Consider the following 27,225-nt stretch of genomic DNA (forward strand, 5'->3'; position numbering starts at 1 on the left):
AATTACGTACTTATAGATGCTCACTTGTACATGATCATAGATATTTGGAACTTAGATTTTTTTTAAAGTATAAATCTCAGGTAAATCTTTGGATGCAAAGACATCTTATTTTGCCACTATAATCTGAAGTTAATTCTAGAGTTATTGTCGTAAATTTGGAGTAATTTATGTTTTGCAATGTGGTCAGATTAGGAGTTTCACCTTACGTTGATATCTGGGAAAGGGGGCTTTTTATATTAACTGCGATAAGCTGAGAGCTAGAGCAGTGTCTTGTCAAAACAACATAAACATATGTAAACCTGACCAGTTTGAAGAAGTATTATTGTTACTCATTATCAGGGAACGTAAGTTGAAAAATATCAAAGTCGCCTCACGTTATATATAATATATATGTATTTATGTACTACTGTGTATATAGCAAAATCGAAAATACAACTTAAAATAAAAAGACTCCTTGGGGTCAGCACTGCAGTGCCCCGAAGGAGGGAATGCCCCCAGCAGGAGGTATATACAGCCAATCGGTTACCTGCTTTAGAGCCGACCGAAAGTGCTTAATTAAGTTTTGTAAGTTGACAGCTAATTGGCCTTGATAGGGAAAATGCCTTATCTATACTTTGCTTGTGTTTTCCCAGATGTCTATCTATGTCGCTAAGGAGGCCTATTATGACCATTTCAAATGTCAAAGAATAATTTTATCTTACAGAACGTCCAAGATGGGTGTAAAAAGGTTACTGTTGAGACAGTCCTTGATTTAGGAATACTCTAATGACTTTTTTATGTATAAGTAAGTGCTTGCTTGGCAATGCCGTGTCTTGATATAGTGTATTTGAGCCTGTTGAGGGTTTTACCAAAATTTGTACTAAACGATGCATAATGGCCAAAAAAAATTTCTTTTTATTTGACTTTTCTATGAATAACCTTAAGTAAGAAAAATCTATAATTTTTTTTCCAGATATTTTGACATTCTGTTTTTCTAATTGTTTCCTTAGAGCTGTGTATCAATTACTTGTAAACATTCGTGGATGGGGATATTTGATATGTCTTCAGAGGTACTTGTATATGAACCGACTCAATTCTTTTATAGATAACTGACTAAAATTGCGAAAGTACTCTGTATGAATGACTTCAAAATCTTAGCTTATCATCCAAGAAAATGTATCATTTCTGGGAAATATTTATTTTTACATTGTCACATTTTGCTTCATCATTTAATTATTAGTATTCCCGTTATTTCAAAATACCATTTCTTTCCTGCCCCAAAACTTACATAAATTTTGGTGATGCGGCTGTATAGACGGTCTATTTCGTTTGGGCCGGGGCCAATTTATTATTTACTGATGTTAGATTCTATTTAATTGGTCCCATACTGTTTCTTTTATTTTGAGTTTTACATGGATGTTTTCACATGTTTTTTCTCTTGAGTACTGAATATCATTTATGATCATGCAGATAATTTCAACACTTTCTATAGTAAGGTTCATCAGAACATTTGCAAAAGTCAAGTTATCCGTTCTGCTCACCCGTATATAATCAATGTTTTTTATTATATTTCGGACACGTGCCGTCGTTTCAAAAGGTTGGTACCAGCCTTGGGGCTTAAAACCCTCCTCGTTTTAGGCTTGACAAATTTCATTTCGTGTGCTTGAAATAAAGACGGGATAAAAAACCACGATGGGCCATGTTTTAGAGTCCTGTGTTTAAGAAACCTTATAAAAATTCATAACCAGCGTCAAGTTAATTAGACAAAATGGGTGTGTTTAAACTTCTGCAAGAATGTAAATATGTAAAAATCTTTGGGTTAAAAATTAACAGAATCAGGCTATTTAACAAGGCTTTTAACAACCCGTTCCATGTGTAATAATGGGGCTGTTTTGATGTACTGGAAAGGTAAAAGAAATTTACTATCACCCTAAATACCTCACCAAAAGGCTTTGCAGAGATTTTGATGCTAAGGCAGATAATAACAACAATTTAAAAACAAATTCCTTTCCTTGTCATTAAGGGGAAAGAAAGGAAACTCTCTATCAATTTTACCTGCCTAACACTAAAGCTTAAGTTATATAGAACGTAATTTCCCATGAATAGTTACAGATTTAGATGAATTCAGACGGCCATAAGCGATTGCTAGTTGTCATGTTTCCTTACAGAAATTGCTGCACACCTCGAATGGCAAATTTTTTAAGATGTTTTTTTTAAGATAGAGAAAAAGTTGTTTATTGGTGTAATGAGCTTCGTGTTAGGCTCTCTGAGAACTGGAGAGCGTGGTCCTGAAGAATGAAATGCCTAGGTAAAGGTGCGGTACAGTACTATCTGGGCCACAGTGTTGCTGAGGAGAGATATTTGATGAAGAATTTTATTGCTATGTGGACATTCAGATGTAAAAAACTTGGGTGTAGCCATTTTATTGCTCCAAAAATTTGTTTTGTAAGGCAGGTCTTCCTGAATAATGGTACCTTTGAGTTAGTCAGTGGAATGTCGACATGAATTTACCAGTTGATATGCATGATATTGGGTATCTTTAAGGACCATGGTCGCGGATGTGCTAAGCTTAGAAATTTTCGTGGGTTTTTAATAATGATGTTGCAGCTTACACCTCCCTAGTATGTCAGTGGAATTGTGCCAGAGGTTTTCTTAAACGTTGATACAATAATGTCAATTCAGGAAGCCTAACTGACTTGTAGCTGAGAAGTGAATATAAAAGTCCCTTTGTTTATTATGTTGGTTTTATAGTTTAAATCAAGTTCCTTGCTCGTTGATGCCTTGAAATTCAGGTCTTTATTCCACTATTGTAAAGTTCGAAATACGAGGAAAGATCGAAGTTCCGTGTTTTTAAAGCAATTGCCCAGAATAATGTTTTGGTTGAGCTGTTAAGGATTGAGCTTAATTTTTCACAGCTTGTAAGAAGTAGATAATTGGTGTACAAGATTTAAGGGATAGGGATTTGGGGGGCGAAGGTATATTTATGTTGACTAAAAAAGTGGTTAATTGACAGTGAAACTATGGAATCTGACAGCAAAATTAGTTTTGGTTACTGGGTTAAAGCATTTGGATAGTAATTTGGTTTGGATAACCCTGGCGGATTTTAGTGACACGGGTACCCTTCAGGCTCCAGGTCTTGCTAGTGATAAATCAGGGGACTGTCCTTTTTTGTTTTTTTTACTACTCGATTTGAACAGAATCAGGAATTCATCTCCTCATTTAGTATCTTTCTTGAATACAAGATGCAAAGTTTCAGGCACTGGAATAAGTTTGGTGGTTTGTCTTTTGGAACACGTAAAAGGATTTAGGAACAAAATACTGGATCAAGAATCGAATTTAGAATTCCAGGAAGACACTGCTCCTAACAGATTTTGGTTTTAAGAGAGTCTCTTTCTTTGGTTTATGATAGTTTTTGGGCTTTAGAAAGTCTTTTAGTCTGCGATACGTTAACTATATCTCTTTGTCTTGAAGTTTCGAGGGGGAGTTTTGATGCGGCAACTATTTATCTTTCAGAAAGTTTTGTCGTCTTGTGGAATACTTTTTTTTCACCTGTTTAGAAACCGTTCCCCCCCCAATTGACCCTCGTGAAACTTAGTCTTTAGGAAATATGATCCTTCAATGCTATTTTGCTTTCAGAAAGTCTGGCTTTTGAGATTTTTTGCATTATTTGGAAGTTCCCATGGTTTGTAAGACCCTTGGGTTTCGATTGTTAACACTATCTTGGGGTAGCATCTCTAAAGGTAATTCTGGATAGTTTATGTAAAATATTTATTTTAAAGTTCCCTGTGTTGTTTGCTGTTTTACTTTTCATGTAGAACTTTTAGTCTGTAGCTGTTTTGCCTTCAGGAAATCTATTAACTGATATGGTTGTGCCCTCACAGAAATGTCAACGCTGTTACTGGGGCTTCCAAGAATTCTGGGTGTGTGCAAATATCGTTTCGCTATTAACGAGCGTTCCTTGTTTTGATTGTTTTTATTGGTAGTCTGGTTGGTTACAATTGAATTTCTTCTTCGTTGGAAGTCTTGCTTGGTTTGTATTGTTTTAATGTAGAAAATGTTTGTTTTGTTTCGGAATTTTTGACCGCCATAAAATTGAGTACCTGTTTCGTGATTTGATTTATGGGGAAAGAAAGTCTGTTATGGAGTTTGGCTTGGCTATGGAAGTATTATTTAGTGTGGATTTTTCCTTAGAAAGTTTTCTTTAGTTTGCTGTTTTCATCCACCATGGAAAGTATATGAATTAGTGGTCTTTGGAGAGTTTTTTTTTGTTTTTTTATTTAGAATAACCTTTTAGTTTGAGAGCGCCTCTAAGCGGTCCCCCAAACAGTAGGTGGATTTCGAAAGAAACTTTTGTTTTTTTTTTTTTTCCTTCCTATGTCCAGGAAAAAGCATCTGCTTTGGGAGAGGTTTTGCCTAACAAAATATGTTTTGTCTTTAGAGGAGGGACTTGTTTAGTTGTACTTCGCTTTAGAAATTTTTATTTGGGAGGTTTTAGGGCTGCAGAATGTGTTTAAACTGGACTTGAATAATGGTGGTAGAATTCTTTCCATTAAACTTCTTGCCAGGAAAATGTTATCAGTTCGGTTTTTTTCACCCATAGGAAGGTTAGTTTAGGGTTTAGGTTTGAGTTTTTGTGTGGTTATGTGTGAAGAAAATCTGCCTGATTCATTCGGGGAAATTATTAGATAGTGATTTTTTAGCTTAGAAATATGTTAGTTTGCAAGTTTTCTTACTCGACACATCAATTTTTACCTTTTCTTTTTCTTCTTGGTCAGGAAAGTCTTTTTAGCAATTTTTTTTCTTTTTTTTTGTTTTTTAAAGGGTGGGTTGGTTGGTTTTTGTGGCCTGGAAATGATTAGATTGGCGACTTTTGGGCACTGAAAAATGGTATTTGTTTGCAAGTTGTAGAACCGAATATATCAATTTTCAATCTTTTTTTTTTTTTTTTTTTTTTTTTTTTTGTTTTTTTTTTTTTTTTTTTTTTTTTTTTTTTTTGGGTCCACGCAGTCATTAAGCAAGTTTCTTCTTCTTCTTCTTCTTCTTCCTTCTTCTGTTCTTCTTCTTCTTCTTCTTCTTAAAGGAAAGTATTGTTGCTCTTGGCTTGGAGAATAAAGTAGTGATTTTTTTGGTTTGAAAGTATGTTGAACTTTGCAAGTTTTTTTTTAATCAGTATATGTCAATTTTAACTTTTATTTGCTTCAGGAAGTCTTTTATGTAAGCTATTCATTATCTTATTATTATTTTTTATTATTTTATTTATTATTATTATTGATTTATTATTATTATTATTAATTATTTATTATTAATTATTTTAAGACAGGGGAGGTTTTTCCTGACAGGAAACTTTTAGTGATAGTTGATTTTTTTGGCTTGAAAACATATTCGTTTGCAAAAGTTTCTTGCTAAGTAATATTAATCGAGCTTTGCTTCCTATTGGTCAGTAAGTCGTTCAAGCATTTTTCTTATGTTGGTGATTTCGGTTTAGATTTGTTAGTGTGGGTTAGAGTATTTTTTTGTTTTTTTTTTTTTTACAGAAAATGGGCTTCATTTGCCCACAAAGATTTGTTGGCATGAGAGCCAAGAGCTGGTTTTGCCTTGGAAAGTGGAGAACTTACCTAGAAAGTTAGTTTTTGTTCTTTTCACTCGGCAGTGCTTTTTAATTTTTATTCTGGATTGGCATATTTGTAATAAAAAACTGATGTCTAAATTCGATGGAGGGATCTATGGGTTATAGAATAATGTTGGCCATGCAGGACGATTGTTTGTTTTGCCAAGAAAGGTGTCCTGGTTTTTTCATTCCCATAAAGGTATGTTCAGCTTGAGCGGTTTTTTATAATACAAACTACAATAAGAAAAGTAGACGTTTGGTATTCCTCCTCAGAATTATGTATTTAAAGATGACTACTACTTCTGGTCAAGAATAAGATAAATATGGTCAAAGATACGGTATCCTAAAGATTGGCCAAAAAAAAAAATATTATTGAAACTTGGCCATTGTTTTAAAAAGGCAGATATTGAAGTATAAGTATCAAATTGAAAGGAAAGGGTAAACTCTTCATGAAAGAAAGTTTTTTTTTTAGCATAAGTTTTATTCCTGGTTGGTTTGATTGTTGCGAACGGCAACCCTGTCGTACAATGGTCCCATATGAAAAGGCAATGTCCATTATTCCTGTAGGTCCTGTACAAAGTTTGCAGTTTTTGGCAACTTGGTAGCTCAGTTCTAGTAGTGTGAAAGTCATGTGTTTCATTATAATATGTATATAATGCCCCATCAAACAGCAATTTTCAAATTTTTAGGCAATTTTTAAAGAGTCCACTTGGCCCTCATTCAAATCAATCAACAAACAAAATGTTACTCATAATGATCAATAATTTTGGTGAGCCATGTGAAAAATGATTTTTACTTAATCTTGCCAGTCCTGTTCTCGATGATCAGTTGACCAAAACTGCTTTTCAAAGAATTCTTAAAACCTTGAGCAGAAAGATGGCATTATGACAAAACCTAACATCAAAACGCCTTAAGTCAAATTACCTGACAATGGGATTGGATATTTTGTAAGTCGTACCACACGGAGCCCTAAAACTGGCCTGGTGGTCCACGTGTACGGTGAAGGCTGACGTTAGTCCAGACCTGCTGTTCCTGGCTGGGGGAGGAAGAAATCTCAGGACAGGAGGACAATTAGCTTTGCACGCTCTGAACCATTTACCCGACTAAAATCACTTACATTGAATGGTGTCCGGCCCTCCCTTGATTTTTTTTTTTTTTTTTTTTTTTTTTGGGTTTTTTTTTTTTTTTTTTAGGGGGGGGTGGGGGGGCACGGGGTTGCCTTAAGGCACGCTTGTTCCACCTGAAGGGTTTTTGGGGTCCATTGTATTGCTCTTGAAGAGACGACTTGTCTCTTTGTTTGTTTAAGTAATTGATTTGTTGTAACCGACCCTGAAGGACTGAAAGGATGACTATTGTAATTTGCCAGTAGAATAAATTTAATTTGATATTTTTATTTTTGTTAGAAAATCCGTTTCATTGTTATGTACAATTAAGGAACCAATTCTGAGGAGATAAATGAATTGAAAAAAGCAACAATGTTAAAAGATGTTTTTTTTTCTGAATGAATAAATTGGTAGATGTCACGATTAAAACCTAAGCCATCAAAAATGACAATTGGAATAACTTTAGACAGCGGAATTTTTAAGAAAAAAAATAGAAAATAAAATAAAAGTACGCACCTTAATAAAATCGAGAATGCAGCAAACAAAAATGTAATTTTGAATTTTGAAAATAGATTGTACCTAATGAGTAAAAAACTGCTGTCACAAAAAGTAGAGGTATAAAAAAAACTCTGGAAGCTTTTACCTTGAAAATTGATAATTTCCAGTATTGGAAAGTTTCAATTCAACTAGAAACCTTGCTTGGAAACTAAACAAGTGGGATTTGAAGTCATTCTATAGAGCATTTATGCAGTGGATTGGGTGTCACATTAGATACTTTTTCCTTGACATATTTTCAGGCATTTTGCAGTATGGATTCAAACAAAGAAATAAAAATGTCAAATATTGCCCGTACTAAATTGAAATATCGATGTTTTGTAACACCGTTATGCAACACGACAAAGCTCCAAAGTTTTGCCACCAATGTTGGCATTTGGATATCAAATTTGACGTCAGAGTGGGGAGTAAGCATCAAGTCAAACAGCTAATGTGAGGCCTCCTTTTAAATCTATTAAGTTAAAGTTATTAGTAAACCCCCATTGAAAAGAATGAAGTTAAACTTTTCTATAAGAAGTTATCTCCTGGAAAAGGAAAAGGGGGAAAGAAATAGCCAGATAAGTATTAATTAATTAATATTAGATCGTTCTTCTACAATCTCTTAAAGTAAAGATTATCGTCAATAACAGTTAATGATGCCTAACTACCATTCGAGCTAAGTTTGAATCCCTTATAAGTGTATTCTTGCTTATTTATTTCATGGTTTTCTATTGAGGGATAACTCAAAGACTCGTTTTTCTAAACTTAAGTTAATATGAATGAAGAAAACTTTTGGTTAAGAAAAGCTTCAATCCCATTGAAAACGAAAGGCAGACGAATATCAGAATGTATGTTTTACTACCCGTAGGATTCCATTTTTCAAGTTTTCTTCATAGAAGAACTGGATTGGGGATTTCTTGTTGGGCCATTAGCTCCCGTACAGAAAATTTGAGCAAAAAATGGTCCTAAGAGGTTTTCATGCCACGTTTATTAAGGCAGACGCCACCACCCGTTCAGCAAGCATTGGCTTACGTACGAAAATCACCAGCCTATGAGTAGAACGTCAACCAAGGCTTGTCCCTTTGTGGTCACTTGACCACCCACCCATCTTGGGCTGTCCTGTACTTGACGTTTTCTTTGACATTTTGGAAAGCGGGTATCTATAGCATTCCTCTTCTGGGGTCATAGAAAACGACAATTTGGAAAGAACAAGGAAGAAAGTTCATAAGAGGCTTTCTCCCCAGCTCGGCCAATCAAGCTGATGTCAGGCTTAGAAAACTTAAGCACCCTTGAGTCGCACCCTCAGAGTTTGTAACTGGACCTCCGGCTGAACAATAATCCTCCTTGCTTCGGGGGCTTCCCCCATTCAGGGCATTGTTAGTAACTGGGCTTCGGGGGACAAAAAACAAAAAAAACAACCCATATATTCATATGCCATGTTTGGAATATCACGAGGGTAACCTACCCACCCCCCTATAAAATTAGGTTTATGGATTCCAAATAAAAGAGCGTCTAGAGATTTCATTTGGATTTTATTCTTTTTTCACAATTTGAAAATTGTTTTAAAGTCATCAATAGGACGTCATAACCTAGAACGACTTGATAGAAGCGTTCAAACCCTATGAACGTCATTACATTCATATGATCTTCTACAGGGTCAGTTTTGTATGACGTAATTTTTATAGGAAGTTTTAAAGCTTTACCGTCTTTGAACAACTAAGTGGGCCGTTGTTTCTAGTAAGATATGACAGATTTATGGATTTCTCAAACTTCCTCTCAATTATATAAGCAATCGAAATCTCCATTTTTTTATTTTTTAGATTCACTAAGATTCCTTTATACTGGAACGTTATGGGTTTATTACAAACAATCTAAACAGGTTTTCAAATAAATATTTATAAAGCGTTTATATGGAATTTCTAACTTACTTCTTTACAACAAAACAATCTAAAATATTTTTCTGTAGATAGTTACAAAGCTTTTACATGGGAATTTCTTAATTTAGTTTCTCTTTACAATCTAAAATTAGACAGGTTTTTCTATAGATTTTACTAAGCTTTATTTTAATGGAATTTCCTAATTTTTATTTCTTTAACAATCTAAAGATCAACCTTTTTCTATAAATGCTAAGCTTGTTTATATAGCATTTTCAATTTAGTTTCTTTTTACAATCAACCTAAAATACACGTTTTCTATAGATATTACTAAACTTTAGATGGTATTTGATTATTTTCTCTTTAACAATTGGAATTGAATTTAATTTGTTTTACGATCAATAGAACCGTATTTTTATAGAAATCTTTCTAATCTTTAATTGGAACTTCTTAATTTAGTTTTCACTTTACCAAACCAATCTTAATACCGTTTTTTCTATATTACTAAGCTTATTTGGTTATTTTCTAAGTTTATTTTTTTTTATAATCTAAAATAAAATAAAATAATAAAAAAAAAAGTTTTTCCATAAACATATTTTCAATCAAGCGTTTATATGTGGTATATCTAAACCTAAGTTTTTTCTCTAAAAACATTAATTGGACTGTTTTTCCAATAGTAAGTTACCAAGCTTTAGATTGTTATTTTTTTCTATAGTATATATATATTATAATATATATATATATACTAATTTCGAAATATATATATATATATCTATATCTATCTATATATATAGTAATATATAATAATCTATAATATCGAATCATATATATATATATATACTATATATTAATATTTTATTTACTTATATATTATATAATATATAGTTATAGATATATAATATATATATATATTTTATATAATACTATATAGTATATATATATTATATATAGATATATAACTATATATATATATAGACCATTAAAATGGAGAGATTGCCCATATTACATTAAGTTTTATATGGAATTTCTAAAACTTTTTTTTTTTCCTATTGGATCTGACTAAATGTAATCCTTTTTCCTATAGATATGGAAAGGTTGCACATGGAATTTCAAAAACAAAAAAAAAAAAAATCCCCTTATCAAATATAGATACATGTAGACAGGAAACGGAGAGTTTCCTATGAGGATATTACCAAGTTTAGTGACGATTTTTTCCTATACATAAATAGACTAAACTGGAGCGCTTTGCTATTAGATATCACTTGGAGCTTTTAAGTATTTCCTACACATTTGTTTCTCTAAAACACAATGGACAGTTTCCTATATAGGATCATTGCCCTATGGTGGCCCCGTCCACCACTGCCGAGCTTTAGATCGACTTACTTTGTTCGATGTGAACGTTCAGAAGAAAGAGGGACAAAACCCGCAGGCAAAGTTCTGACTTTTCTCAGTTTCTCCCGTTTCTGACGTCAACATCGGAACAAAGTTCGTCCGACCAAAGGTCGACCAAAGCTTCGACCGTGTGGGAACGGGGGCCTTAGACTTAGGATTTCTAAAACTAGCATTTTTCTTGTATGTAAACAAAAAATATTCAAAATGATGATTTCATAACATCATTACCAAGTTACATATTACTATTCTTTTCTCGATGTAAAATGACTAAATGAACAGTTTCCTGTTAGATAATACCCAAAGTTTCATACAACTATTAATTATTTCTAAATGTAAACCCCACCCTTAAATGGAAACAGTTTTCCCACATATACCAAGTTTCATATTTTTTTTTTATCCTAGTTGTAAACTTTTAAATGGACAGTTCCCTGTAGATATTACCTAGTTTATATATTACTAAAACTATTGTTTTCTCTAATACTAAACAAACAACACTAAATGGAAAATTTCTAAATAGATATTATCCAACGATTTTTAAATGGAAAATTTCTAAATAGATTATTATCAAGTTTTATATTTCTTTAAACAAATATTTCGTCTCTTGTATCTGATAGATTCAATTCCTTTCTATCTATATGGTAAACCAGACTTTAAATAGAACAGTGTCCATATAGACATTACCAACGTTCTTTAAAAAATATTTCTATTCTCTATCTGAGGCACTTTCACTTCTGCCCATTCCTTCCTAAGTATTGTTTAATCCATAACTAACAAAAAACCTTTCTATTGGATCCGTTTTGTCCCAAATTGCAACACTTTCAATACCCTATTCCCAAGAAAAGTCATATGCTTCTGGTGACTTTTCGTTGGCTTATTCGACCGTCTTTAAACTGGTCATTATTTGAAGAGAGGAGGAGAGGAGAGAGAGAGGATTGGAGATATCGGAAGAGAGAGATGAGAATCGAGAGAGAGAGAGAGAGAGAGGGAGGGAGATATGGAGGGGGGAGGGGGTGGTTTTTTTTTTTTTTGTCCTCACAAATATTATGGAAAAATATGTTCGAAAGTCTTCTCTCCGTTACTTCCGCACTAAATATTGAAGAGGAGAGAGAGAGAGAGAGAGAAAATTAACAATTGAACAAACTAAGTAAAACACAAGACCATTTGTTTTTTTTTTTTTATTTTACAAAATAAAAATAAATCTTTAAAAGTCCAAAAACAAATTTTCATTCACAAAAGCTGAAGTGGTCATTGAAAATAACAATGTGGGGGTGCTGTTACGCCAACTACAAACATTATCTTGATAACATGCATCAATTTTATATCCTAGTTTTACTGTTAAGGCCAAGGCGTCAGGAGGACAAGACAATTGGGGTTATTTATCACAGTTACTTCTTTGAGTGGGACTTAACACCTGTATTCTTTGAGGACGCGAGATTAGCAAAAGAAGGAACGTGGGGCCAGGGATGGGGGGTGGGTGTGGGTGGGTGTGTGTGTGTGTATGTGTGGTGTGTGTTCTATCACTATCATGTTTATCACAACGCAGTTTAGCAACGAAAATGATTGAGTCACCAATGTTTACCTATTGATAAGATCTAAAGGATCTTGCTTTCAATTCAGAGGTGGGGAAATTGTATCAAACAAACAGATTAAATTTGCGGATACCAGAAGAGTCAAAATACAAAGAAGGTATGCAACCAAAATAACTTCAGCACATAAGGAAAGAAACAGGTCCTGTGGAAGGCTAACAAAAACCCTTGGGGTCTAGCTTTTAGAAAATAAAATTATCTTTGCATATAATTCAAGTCCAAACTAAGCTTAGCTGCTTTATGCATTGTGCAAAACGTACCCAGACCACCAAAATCCAATGTAGACGAAAAATTCGAGAAGGCATTTTCGAACAGAGTTCTACCAATAACAATGCAATTAGAAAGGGAGCAACTGGACAAAGGAAACTGGCAAAAGGAGGACTTGTTAAGTGTTGGTAGCTAGCATTATCATATGAAAACTTGGGTGAATATCGTGGCAGAAACAATAACCCAACAACTAGGGACGTTTACACAAAAATGAAGAGAGAATCCCCAGGGAGCTTCTGCATGTAGATGACTTGGTGTTGACAACAAAATCAGAAGGAGATCTTACAATGTTGTTTGAGAGGATGAAAGACTGGCAAGATGAAAACTAAGTTTAGGATTATGGGAAAGGAAGGTAAGGGTGAGGGATGGTCTGAAACCACATGAAAAGTCAAGGAGAACGTACACTAGGTATAACATGGAGGGCACTTCTGAGGTCTAACCTCACGTTTGGAAAATTACATAAGAAAACGAATGGAAAGACTTCAAATAACACTTTATAGGCTACATGGACTGATTACTATGTGAGAATTGACCAGGAGCAAATTCAAGCTGGATGTATACGCTGGGCCGAGCACAACAAATATGGTATTCAAGACTGCCTTTGGTAACCATTAGCCCCAGATACATTGTTCTCTGCATTGTGCGGTTCATCACTTTACTCATCTTGTGTCTCTGTATTTCCATTCACAATTCTTATTCCAGAATAAATCCCTCTGGGTTGTTCACTAATTAAGTCCAAAGAATCTTGTAGTGTGACTCAATGGATTTATTCATGTACTCATTTATGATTTGGGGGTTGCTGCTGGGTAAGAACTGTGACCTGCAATGAAAAATTACTACTATAAAGTCACGTTGTGGTGTGGACACTTTTTCATAAAACAAAAAAAGCAATCACCTAAAATATCCTTGCCTTAATAAATTATGTTCTGACCAGAACCTTCAATCTTTTACATACTGTGATTATCTATCTAACCAAAAATTTTTCTGCATATAAGATAGTATAAGGACATCTCTTAAACACCAAAAATGAACAGGACTGAAATACACATACCTCTTGTTATTGTTCTGCTTAATACCCAAAATGGAACAGTTAGCTGTTTGCTTCACTGTAAAAGAGAATTACATTTTCTCTTATGAGTGATTACACAGATTCTAATGGGAGGGAAGCCTTGATCTGTACTCTCATTCTGGCATAAATTACCTGTAAGGTTTGTGGGTTCAGTGTTTCAAAGGGCTTTAATGTTGCATTTCCCTTCTAACTAAAAATAGCCATGAATGACATTACATTTCCAATAGTTACAAAAACATTCACAGACATTTAAACATTACTTCATATCGATTCGATACAAGACCTCGTTTTATTTTCAATTGCAGATGAATTGTACAGTTCTGACTTGGTCTGTGGACAATGGAAATTCAGTATGTTTCATACAACCATAAAGAAAAATTTCCATTCTGTTAGGCATTGATGGAGAAACCAAGAACATCTACAGAACAGACAAATGAAAGGCAATGCTCAAAGGTGCACTGTGTCAGCAAAATGTCCGTGGCTGCTGCCAATTCTCAACTTAAGTGCAAAGGGGTAACCTCAATTCTGCACTATATCGTTTGTTTTTTTTGCCTGCAGCGGTTAGTTACCCTAGTTCCAGACATCATACAGTGGTCTGAAGGACTGTAAGTGTACTATATAGTTTGCATAGTCAGTGACCGTTTTCATATATGACTAGTATTTCCTACAGTGTCAATAAAAGGAATTGAGTACACAGTTCCAAGCATCAGGAGTTGAATGAAACACTTCAATAAACAGTTCTAAAAAAATATTTATCACTTGAATATACCCAGAAAAATTAGGTTATATCAACACAAGGTAAAATTCAGTTCCACGAGTTAAAAACCAATCATATTCTTTATACACTTGAGCAAGTTAAAGGGTGAAAAACCTATATCTTGGAAGGCTAGTCAAAACCTGATATGCAAAAATTAGCAGTGGGTAAAACCTGTCAGCTTCTGGGTCATCTATATCATATTTCAAGAATTTACTCCTGAACTCTACTTACAAACCAAACATATGCTAATCAATCAGGATGAGATGAGGGTGCCCCCTCTTGTCTGAATTCTAACTTTCCTTTCTAACACACTTTACAAGTATAGCACCTGAACTCACCCTAACATAACTTCAATTTATTGTTGCAGAAGGCTATAGTTCACATGTTGCAGCAAACTCCAAGGTTTGAGAACATGGTTGTGAAGTGACCAACCGACGTGAGAACACTAAATGCAACAACTTACTTAACACGACCAATGCTTTATAAAAGCATTGATAATTGCTCTCACAACACAGCAAATCAATGACAGTAGGGGATGCTGACCACTACTAGCTAGCCACGGAACATTAAACAATATATTACAGAAATGAACAAGTTGTATAATCTATATAGTATATTGTAGTTTATGCTTAAGGCCATAGTAATCTGTACCACAAACATGCATAAATTTACCTGAGATTTAGCAAATAAGGTTGAATCATCTTGAAGACCGGAAACAAAGAGTTCCTACTGGGGAGGCATGCTTGAATTAACCCCAAAGGGTGACGACTTAAGGGTAGGTCTGAAAAAAAAGGTAGATTTTGTCACCTTAAACCGAAATGGACACCAGAGTAACATTGAAAATAAACCACAGAGAACAAAGATTTAGCTTAGTTAGTAATCTACAACCCAATTGCACACAAGCAACTATATAATAAACAACAAAATATTAGAAAAAAATTAACAATTTAACCTCACTGAAACACCAAGTTTTTTCAAACTCAATTATTCGAAAGCCAAAAGTACACTTTGAAGAAATGTGTTAACTTTTAACACAATGCCACTTGTACTTACTTTTCAGCAGCTGTAAATCATCAATAAAAAAGGGTCCACGAGTATAAGCAGTTGGAGTCCATACCATTACAATCATTATGCTGTCACAAGAAACCACACCTTTAATTAAAAAGTAGAAACCTTCAGGCACCTTCAGGGTAGGCTCCACTTTGGAGGGGTGCCGATCGTAAGAGATCGTAAAAATATTTGCCAAAAATACACTAATCAAGACAGGCTAATGAATTTATCAGGCATTATTTGCACTATAATAACGCATATTCGCTGTGAGTTTTATCATCCTACAGGGAAAATAAATGATTTTATGAAAAAAATGTGAAATTCAGGGCCCCTAGTTTTGAAGGTTATTTGATGATCGGTGAGAAACTACAGTCTTGAATAGAAATTCGTCTGCCAGAATGTTTGTATATCCCCCTAGAACATGCACATAAAGTAGTTATCAAAATAGAACAGTAAGTAAGCACGTAACAAAACAAAAGAAAGAGCAACAACTTCAGGCAAGTTCAGCGAAAAGCCCCGCCGAAAAATAAGGCTATAGTTAGGAAGAAATATTCATAAAAAATTCAAACCTCGATTAGGGACAAAACCTTTTGAGAGATTGTAGTTATTATGTCACTTGATAGCCTAAAACATCTAAAAATTATAATTATGTAGGACAATCAAAGAAAAAACCCCCCAAAAACCCCCATCCCCCTTCCCCGAAAAAACCAAACCAGAGAAAAAGCGAAAAAAGCTATTTTTTCTGAGGACAAGAAACTTGAAAAATTTTTGTTTAGATACCCCTAAAATGGTTTTCTGAGATGAAACTACTCGTAGAAAACGTAGAAAAGACATTGACCAATTTAGAGGGATACTATACTATTTTTTTTTTATATTTGCGATTTCCATATTTATCGGCTGCGCTTTCGCTTCAGTTGTTGCTCTCTTTTTTTTTGTTGTTACGTGCTTATTTACTGTCATATTTTGATAATAATTTATGTGCATGTTCCAATGGGATATACCAACATTCTGGCAGACCGAATTTCTATTCAAGACTGTAGTTTTTCACCGATCACCAAATGACCTTCAGTACATTTTTTTTCTTAAAATCATTTTTTTTTTTTTCTTAAAATCATTTATTTTCCCTGTAGGATAGATAAAACTCACAGAGAATATGCGTTATTATAGTGCTAATAATGCCTGATAAATTCATTAGCCTGTCTTGATTAGTGTATTTTTGGCAAATATTTTTACGATCGGCACCCCTCCAAAGTGGAGCCTACCCTTCAAATAAAGTGGCAAACCTCAGTAACCTTCAAAATCAACTGCAGAGAATACTAATGGTTTTAGTTCATTTATCTAAAGCTCAATCCTAAGCAGTTAACTATCTCTATCATCAAAATATAGTTCACCAAGACCACAAGAGTCACATTTTGAGACTTGCAAAACTCCCTCAAAAAATGTATAGTATTGCTAACCATCCCCCTCCCATTTACTTCAAAATAATAAAATTATCTTTTTTGGATAGTAAAACGCTGTACTGTATATCAAAATCCTACACAGTACTGTACCATCCTTTGTCTCTTCCTACATACAAGAAAATCATTAGTTAGATTTTAATTTATATAAGTTCATAGTAAATCTACCGGTAAATTTTTAGTTTCAGCCAAATTTGGAAAAATGCAATAAAAATATATTTGTTGCATCAGAAATAGTGTGGTTTCAATGAATTTAACGTTTATTTTGACTGCAAACCAACCGATTTAGAGATTTACTATGTATACCCTAGTTCATCCCACCAATTATGGGGGACACCCTTTGGGAACCGGGGTTTGGGAGGGGGAAGGGGGTGAGGGGGTGATGTTGGGGCATTGAATGATATTTGCAATAAATGAATAATTAATGTTCCAGCACCCCTCCCCCATACCCCTAACTAGGCCTACCGGGGGGAGGGGGGTAGGGCCCCCCAGCGACCCCCCCTTAAAGCCACAGTAATTTTCAGGGCACCACAGAACCTAACAAACCCACCTAACCTAACCTAGGGGCCCTGTACTCCCTACCTAGGCCTAGCGGGGGGGCTCCGCCCCCCTGCGGACCCCCCCTTAAGGCCACAGTGATTTTCGGGGCACTACCGAACCTATACACAAACCACCAAACCTTACCTAGGGCCCTGTACCCCTACCTAGGCCTAGCGGGGGGCTCCGCCCCCTGCGACCCCCCCTTAAGGCCACAGTGATTTTCGGGGCACTACCGAACCTAATACAACCACCTAACCTTACCTAGGGCCCTGTACCCCTACCTAGGCCTAGCGGGGGGGACCCCCCCCTTAAGGCCACTACCTAACATCCATCAAACCAAATCCAAAGTGATGGTACTGCTGTATACATCGTTATACTACCACCATTATAATATACTCTATAAATTAATGAAGCTTACCTTAAACTGTTGGTTGATAAAAATGTGCTGGTGCTTTGAGGGAAAACGTGAAGCCGTTGCAAGGTTCCCTGACATGCAACTTAAAGTAGGAAGTGGCCAGGTACCCGACGACCACATTGCACTGCAAACAATCGGTAGGAAATCGAAGGTCTGTCAAAATTAATGCCAGAAGGGCCAGCCACTACCTCTGCCATAGGTACAGGAAGACAAAATGCCGTTTTTTGCTTCATTATTCGAGTATTCGTCAAACAAGGATACCAGTGGACACTAGACAGGTAACTGTATTACTCCCGCTGAAATGCTAGTGAAACTTAGTTTTCGACTCAAGTCATTCGTATTGGTTATGAAACCCATGACGTCATAACGATGTCACACCTCTCAGCCAATAATGAGTAACTGGAACTGCTTTTGTTTGCGTAAGAAAGTAAGTTAGAGGGCTCATTAAAAGTAAACATTACCGTAGAGGAAACACCTCTCCCGACTTAGGAAAAATTCGAGGTAAAAACTTAATCTTTTTTTTTCTCTGTAAGTATGCATTAGCGACAATAATGTATTGAGAAGAAGTGTTTTGTTATCACGTGCTTTACTCGGGAAAAATATCAATATAATAGATTTCCATAATGGTTGAAACTGAAATAATACCAACCTACCTTGAAGCATATGTACATCTTATATTCCTTGACAATAGAGTACAAGCCCCTGCGACAGCATGTACAACATTATTCAATCATATTTTGGCACTATCAAATCTATTTTTTGGATTACTGAGATACAACCAAAACTTTTTAGATTGTGAAATGTATAGATAAGCTCCTGCAGTGGTTAAACTAGATAAGATGCACCCAAAGCTTGTCGCTTATCTTTGGGCTGTGTTGTGGGAAGAAAGTCCTGTTTCAAGGTCACCGTATATACATGCCAATACCGATTGTACACGACCTTGCATGCTATAAATACTTGTAAAACGTATCTTAATTCACTTTACTGCATACTCTCATAGATGACTGCCTGTGCGCTGTCGACACGTTAGAGGAATAAACCTAAGACAAATGAAAATCTTTACATGTCCTTAGGAAACTTAATACACCAGCTACATGCTGACGAGAAGAAGATAATAAGAAGAATTGAGAAGATTCTATATAAAGTAAATGCCGTTGAAACAGCTATTGTAATAATAATTAATAATAATTAATAATAATTAATAATTAATAATTAATAATTAATAATAATAATTAATAATAATAATTAATATTAATAATTAATAATTAATAATTAATAACTAATAATAATAATAATTAATTAATAATAATTAATAATAATAATTAATATTAATAATAATAATTAATAATTAATAATAATAATTAATAATAATAATAATAATACATAATAATAGAAATAATACAAATAATAAATAATAATAATAATAATAATAATAATAATAATAATAATAATAATAATAATAATAATAAGGTAATTCTAGGCAATAACTCTGCACGGACTGCGAAGAACAGTCCTGCGAATATGAAAACTACTAGGGATTGGGTCGTCAAATGTATTTCGCCGTGTTTAGTAGCAGCCCCTGGGTGTTAATTACAGTCGACCCCAAAAAAATTACGGTATCTTCTCAATAAGCAACCCAAATACTGTAGGAAACTGTAATTTCTAAAGAAATGCCAGACGCAGAGTTATTACCTGGATCTAGCATAGCCTTCATTAATAAATGTCAGACACATTTAGATGACACATTAAAACATGGGAAAATGATACTTTTAAGTCAAAAATGTTATAGTAGTTTAAAGTAATACTTTATTGTTATACTTATTTAAGTGGACTAGCCTTTCACTTTGACATTTCCCCAGCAATGATTCTACTTTAACCTAACACACCTTTTATTAACACTACTCATTGTCAGTTTAATGAAAATTTCAGCAAATTCGCAAGAAAACTAATAAAATGCCTGTGCAATAATAATAATAATAATAATAATAATAATAATAATAATAATAATAATAATAAAAAGTAACGACTTGACCACTCACGGTAGCAAACTTCATAGGCTACTGTCGTGGAAGAGGTTAGGCTAGCCTAAGTTAACGCCTTAAATGAATTAACAACAGATAATTAAGACATTCCTACTTCTGAATAACTCAAGAGAAACTACAATTAGATGCTTACATTTCCGATAATGATTATTTCCACGAAATTCCGAATCTCCTGGGATATAGCTTGTTGACTGGTTGGGACCTTAGCAGACAACACTTCCTTTTAGAAGCTCTTTCTCGCTGTAATGTTCTTCTTTCTGGACAACACCTAGTATAAACGACTGTAATAAACTGCCGTGATTACGACTAACCGTTAGTAAAATAGCAAAACGATGGCTTTCACACGTAAAAAACCAAATAGCATTAATTCACTTGATTACGTGGACATCACAATGAAATATGGCGGCTGTCACTGTCTGCTAGTGCTTCTCAAGTTCCAGGTGTGAACAAAGAGCAGAGTTGCCAGTTGGGAATTTTGGTTCTTCCAATATTTATATCTTTTTCTTCTTCTTTCCTTTATCGCTTACTTCTTTGTTTACATTATTTCTTTAAAAGCAAGTACGCATATTTGTTATTTTTTTGGCGTCATTATTATTTTTTTTTTTTTTTGGGGGGGTGATTTTTAGCTCATTCCCACAACACCAACCCCCTTCCCCCCAACCCCCAACCCTCCTAGTGCTTTCCCTTCCCCCAAGGAAAACCTGCACCCATTACTTCTTTCTGACAGTGATGCTATAATGACACTAGTTCGTTTAATTAGTATTTTACCCTTAATAATGATAATAATAATAATGCACTGTACGAAATAACAATTCAAATCATAATAGAAAGTTCCCGCCGGGTGGACAGACCAGTTTCTCAGTAAGGGAGGAGACTTGAGAAGAAGAGAGGAGGGTTGAGGAGGTATCATCCCTCCCTCCTCCTCCTCCTCCTCCTCCTCCAATCTTCGCATTGTAGAACTTATATTCAATTCCACTGACAATCATAAGACAATAACAACAATCGACAATACTACTGCACTAGGCTTTGCAGCTGTGGAATGTGACCGTACGCCTCATATCTTCCTTTATCAAATCGACCCTACAAAACATCACCTGGAAAAAAAGCACGATCATGGGTAAATTTAACCTTAAATAAAATAAAAACCCACAGAGGCTAGAGGGCTGCAATTTGGCATGTTTGACGACTGGAGGGTGGATGATCAACATACCAATTTGCAGCCATCCAGCTTCGGTAGTTTTTAAGATCTGAGAGCGGACAGAAAAAACCATCTCAATAGTTTTCTTTTCCAGGAAACTAAAAGGGGAATCGTATGGATTCTCGAGAGCTCTCTGTTCAGATTTATCTTCCAATATATCTGTGCACATACATGACAGTGGAAGCGTTTCTCCATGCATCGTTATTTCGTCAGTTTTTTTTTTTTTTTTTTTTTTTTTTTTTCAATTTCCTTTCCACTGGCTCGGTTCAACACGCCACCATTAATAAGCGCGACATTCGTGAACGAGCAAGATTTATTTCAACTGATTTTGGAACTCTGGTCCGCCATTACTCATTCGGGATTATCCAACTTCCTTCGGGTAAAAGAGCCATTTGTTCCCGTCTCCTGACTTTTCTGCATTTTCCATTCTTTGCAGGAGACTTCTTCAGGCCGCTGTGCGTGAGCAGTCAAATATTGAACCTTGGGTTGCTTGGGGGAGCGTGAGCAGTGTTGCTTTTTTTTTGTGTACACAAGCAGACTCACATACTCACATACATACTCATGTATATATATATATATATATATATATATATATATATATATATATATATATATATATATATATATATATATATATGATATATATATATCTACATATATATATATATATATATATATATATATATATATATATATATATATTATATATATATATATATATACATACACACTAAACCCTACTACTAAATCCCTCGGTGATATGCATCTGTGTCTCCATAGCACAGTTTGGCAGTCTGGCGGAAGTTACCAGACACTTCCATAGAAATAATTACCCAAAATACAACTAATCTGGAATTCTTGATATATGACACGATTTCATTCCTTACAAAGCAAGAATAAAAAATAAATTAAGTTGGGAAAAAAATAAAAATATTTTGTTAATCTAAAAGATAATGAGTGTTCTATTGTAACCTAATAGTTACGCTCCTAGTCTGTCGTAGTGAAATTTCAGCAACAATAATAATCTTAGAAAACAAAAGTAATAATAGTCTTAAATATATAAATAAAAAAATAAATAAACTTTCCACTTTATCGAGCGGAGTTATCCCAGAGAGATAGATGCCCATTCCACTTGTCGAGAGGTTTCCTACGCTGGGGGAGGAACTGAAATTCCTGGACGGAGGAATTATCCTGTAGTAACCAAAAAATATCCATTTTGGATTTTTTTATAAGATCCACAGAATCTATCTCAAATTGCCAGGGCCTTTCTTGCCCTTTTTTTTTTTTTTTTTTTTTTTTTTTTTGACGGAGGAGGGGTGGGGGTGGGGGAGGAGACGGAGGGTAGGGGTAAGCTTGGGGAAGGGGTAGCTGGATGGGAGCAGTAGATGGAGAGGTAGAGGGTGAGAGAAGCAGAGGTGAGTGGAAAGCAGGAGAAAGGAGGAACTAAAGGAGGGGAAAGCAGGGGGAAGGAGGAAGGAGCAGGGAAAGGGTTACTCAGGGGAAGGGGTAAAGTGGGGGGAGGGGGACAGCGTAGGGGAAATCAATGGGAAGGGAAGCAGGAAACAGGTATAAGCATGGAGCAGGGGGTAAGCAGAGGGCAGGGGTAAGTAGTAGGCAGGGGGTAAGCAGAGGGCAGGGGGTAAGTAGTAGGCAGGGGGTAAGCAGAGGGCAGGGGTAAGTAGGGGTGAATGTGACTTGTAAACATTTTAAAAGGTTTTTAATGCAATTACTGTCTCATTTCTAAACGTGCATACGCAATGTTTTTAAAAGCACATACACACACACACGCCCGCGAGAATATACTAGTATATATTATGAATAACACACAAAGCAATTTCAACAAACATCCAAGTCAGTCATACACTAATACGTAATGTGGGAACGCTCATTATTGTAAGTTTCAAGTAATAACTGCATAGGCTATCAATATGCATTACACGGAACTAATTAGCTCTTGAATTCTCCTCTTAATCATTTTACAATTTTGTGCTCGTTATATTTTGTTTCAGGTAATGGAACGATATAGATTGGCCCAGCAAATGTCTATTATGCAAATTATGCGTTCATTGAATATGCCGCTCTGTATTGGAAAAACGACAGTTTATAATTATGATATATGTTGCATGAGGGCACTTTTGTTTGCAACTTTTGATGATGGCTATGTTGAAAAGACCGTCATGAAAAGGAAAGGCAAATTATTCGGTTTTCTAACAGTAATATTGAACTCTGGATACCTGAGAGTTTACCAAAAATTAAAGCATTAGATTATCATACAAAAATGGATTAACGGCTTCAGAAAAAATAGTAATAATATTTCTTCCCCTTACCGATCCATCGTTCAAATTCATTTGACACTTTTTGTACAAATAAGGGTTGAGACCGAAATATATCAAATGATCGGACAATAAATACACAGAAAATATATACATAACCACCCGAAGGGAATATTCACATCGCGCAGTTCCGAAAACTTCTTAATGAAACGTCCACAAAATTTGAAAAGCAAAACAAAAGTTCTCGAGTCTCGATCAGTTAATATTATTCTTGGATTAATTTTAGACAGATGAGCTAGCTAATTACGCGTGTAAATGGCGCGTAATTGATTTATGTTTCCTTTCTTGTTATTTCATTATTTTTCTTACGGTAATGACTTTGAATCCCTTGATATGTAAGCTTGCATAAAACTACTGGTGGTCGTAGTCTTCAGATCTTGTGATGATTAAATGGCACCTCTTATTTTCATTGAGAAAACATGTTCATTTGGAGGAGGATGAGAGAGAGAGAGAGAGAGAGAGAGAGAGAACCACTGTTAGCATAACATTCAGTCGAAGAAGAAAAAGAAGAAGAGAGAGAGAGCGAGATAGATAGAGAGAGAGAGAGAGAACATCTGTTTGAAAACCCAGTCTCAGAAGAAGAAGAAGAAGAGAAAGAAGAAGAGAGAGAGAGAGAGAGAGAGAGAGAGAGAGAGAGACTATTGAGAGAACATTAAATGCAACCTCATAGCAGCTCCTCTTGATAGATCCGCCATTTCCCTGTGGACGAGTGAACTCGTGTTTTCTCATCACTTTACTTTGGCTCTTTCTTGGTTGAAAATTGGGGCACAGCTGTGGCCCCCCCATCTGGATATAACTTCGGCAGAGTTTGTCGCCAAATTATGATCAAAGTTTAGAATCCTTTAACTCACTGGGTATCCATCTTCCATTTAGAAGGCGAAATAAAGTGACCTTTCGTTGCAGTTGATAAATTGCTAGCCAGTTTTAACTTTTAGCTTTTTCCTCCTGTCTCGATGCATTTACAAAAACATACACAAAAACACATTACCACATGTCGTAGATGACGTCTATGAAGAGAATTGCAGCCACTCTTTGAATCAGATTATTATTATTTTTATTATTGTTAGTCAGAAGATGAACCCTATTCATATGGCACAAGTCTACCATAATGGCCACTGACTTGAAATTCAAGGTTCTCAGGTTAACTTTACCAGACAATACTCAGCTACGAATGAACCAAAGTACTGAATCACTTTAGTCTTGATGTGTATATGACGTGAGCCCCTTTGAATTCAAAGATCTACTCTATTATTATTATTAGTCAGAAGATGAAACCTATTCATATGGAAGAAGCCCACCATACGGGCCATTGACTTGAAATTCAAGCTTCCAATGAATGTGGCATTCATTAGAAAGTCGTAACAGAAGGCAATGGGAAATGCAGAAAGGAGAGATCACTTATAAAATAAAGAGAGAAAAGGAAGAAAGTATGACTTAGCAAATTAATAAATTAGTAGATGATTAATGAGAGATTTCGTTAAAGAATAATGGTCAATAGCTGTAGCAGAAAGACGTAAACTAAATTTTATTCTCGAAGGCTAAAAATAAAATAAATAAATAAAAAAAGGACCATCTCTCGTCAGCATTGAAAGTGTACATAAAACAAGAAAGTCCTTTATTGTCAATATTATAATCGAGCTTCACTTACTGCCTGTGCAAATATCCCTTCTCTGTTCATTTCCCTTTCAGAGTTAGATATAAAGTCTAGGGCAAATACCCTGCGCACCCCCTACCCCGACCCCCTCCCCCTCCAAAATAGTAATCAAACGAAGGCCAGGGAAAGTAATTACTCTGAAAGTAGATTCGGGCCTTATACTCGAAGTTCGCAATGGAGGAATTAAACGAGACGGCTTTCGGGAGTGGGAAATAATTCTCTCTCTCTCTCTCTCTCTCTCTCTCTCTCTCTCTCTCTCTCTCATGCGTAAATGTTAAGATGAAATAGTATTACTCTCTCTCTCTCTCTCTCTCTCTCATATGTAATGCTTTAGAGAAGGACATAATTAGCACAACTACAATAAAAAGTTAAAGTCCTCTCTCTCTCTCTCTCTCTCTCTCTCTCTCTCTCTCTCTCTCTCTCTCTCTCATGCATAAATGTTTTAGATTAAATAATCAAAGTTGGGGGGAATCAATGAGAAATTAACTGAACGAACAGACAGCAACACTCAGAACAACGAAAAGAAAAATGACGGAGAATGAATTCCACAATAATAATGATAATAATAATATTAACAATAATTTCGACTTAAAAACTAAAATTCTCTCAGCAAAACGAGATAACCAAATTGAAGGAAAAGAATAAAAAGAGATCACTCGAGAAGGGTTAAAAAAAAAAAATGAATATGACAAAAGAGGCGACATCACTCCCGCACACCAGGCTAATGAAGTAATATCTAGCAGCAGTGGGGAATAAAGGAAAGTGAAGCCTCCCAACACAAATGGGGGTATTGGATGAGGTAGATGGGGAGGGGCGGTAACCGCGGAATTGGATCATTCTCAGACGAACAAAGTTGTACGGTTTCTGGGACGCATTTTCCCCTGAGATGTCACCGAGTATATACCGAGTGACCCTACCCTGTAAAAAGCTGGACGCCATATCTTAAAAACTAACCATAGAATTCTCTTGAAAATAATCGCATTATGTTTCCCACACCCAGGGTACGTGTATATTACCCAAACCAATCTATTCTAACCTACCTAACCTAACCTAACCTAAGGGAAAACGAGGTTATATTATATACTTCTGGTGCGTCCACATTTGAGGGTAGTACTAGTGTCGTCAGTGCACACCTCACACGATGTACGGTATATAGTCATTTTCCTCAAGGTTCTTCGAAGCTTCCGTTCGTGACCACTTTCATGTCTTAACATACAGTAGTGACTGAAAAAGTTTAAGATTCAAACCAGCGTACGGTTTTTTTTTTTAAGTGTCTTAACATTCAGTTGTTACTGAAAATGTTAAGGCCCAAACCAGCGTACGCTGTTTTAAAAGTGTCTTAACATTGAGCAGTTACTGGAAAGGTTATGACCCAAACCAGTATGCGGTGTTTTCCTTCTTTTTAAAGTGTCTTAACATTGAGCAGTTACTGAAAAAGTTACGACCCAACCCAGTGTACGGTTATATATATATATATATATATATATAATATATATATATATATATATATATATATATATATATATATAATATATATATATATATATATATATATATATATATATATATATATATATAAATATATATATATATATATATATATATATATATATATATATATATATATATATACTAGTATTTTCTCTCTTACATTTTGGTGTTTTTATGGGCTCCTTTTATTAGATGGAATTCTGTTGTTACAGAACACCTTTACCAGTCATTGTCAGCCCATTATGGAATTCAACCGCCTTTCCACGATTCTTCATCACTTCCAGAAGTCAAGCCAGTTTTCCGCAAGTTTGAAAAAGACTGAACAGACTACACCGGCTGAAACCCAAAAACCAAAAACACTTTTTGGAAGAATGCCTCAAAGAACAAGTATTCAACCAAAAATGTACGGATTCGGGAGATGGACTCTGCAATCAAACCCCTCCCTCTATCACACAAGATTTTTCCTGGAAGAAAAAGAAAAACCACCAATACGAGAAATGACGATCTTCGTGCTACGCAGAGTGATATATGGAACTCAATCTAATCTTCGCCTCCTCACTACGGACCACGTATACAGGTATCTGATTTCATTCTGTTCCGACATTGCTGCCTATAATAGCGTGACTCATTCCAACAGACTTTACGCAAGTTAAATAACCTAATAGATAATAGCGCATGGAATAATCTTGAACAACAAGACAAAGTTTTAAACTTATCCAACACCCCCCCTTACTGTAAATCAACATTTAGTTTTAAATTTAGGCTTATCCTTTGCCCTAATGCCAGACCGCAAAAACAACCTAGACTTCATAGTGGCTTTTGATAAATTCATATCTGACAAAAACTACAGCCGTGAAGAGATATAAAAAGGTTTAA

General features: G+C 35.1%; 1 long non-coding RNA gene across 2 annotated transcripts; it reads right to left on the reverse strand.

The window, feature by feature from the left end:
* Positions 1–12,440: 12,440 nt before the first annotated feature.
* On the reverse strand, positions 12,441–20,115 carry LOC135218558 (uncharacterized). Of its 2 annotated transcripts, XR_010315357.1 has the most exons (5): positions 19,807–20,115; positions 15,223–15,321; positions 14,842–14,950; positions 13,395–13,449; positions 12,441–13,163 (listed from the first exon to the last, which is right to left on the reverse strand). It is a non-coding gene; the product is annotated as an uncharacterized LOC135218558 (long non-coding RNA). The 2 variants fall into 2 exon arrangements; XR_010315356.1 differs by lacking the exon at positions 13,395–13,449.
* Between the last annotated feature and the right edge of the window lie 7,110 nt (positions 20,116–27,225).

This window comes from Macrobrachium nipponense, chromosome 9, assembly GCF_015104395.2.
Source record: "Macrobrachium nipponense isolate FS-2020 chromosome 9, ASM1510439v2, whole genome shotgun sequence".
Lineage (NCBI taxonomy): Eukaryota > Metazoa > Arthropoda > Malacostraca > Decapoda > Palaemonidae > Macrobrachium > Macrobrachium nipponense.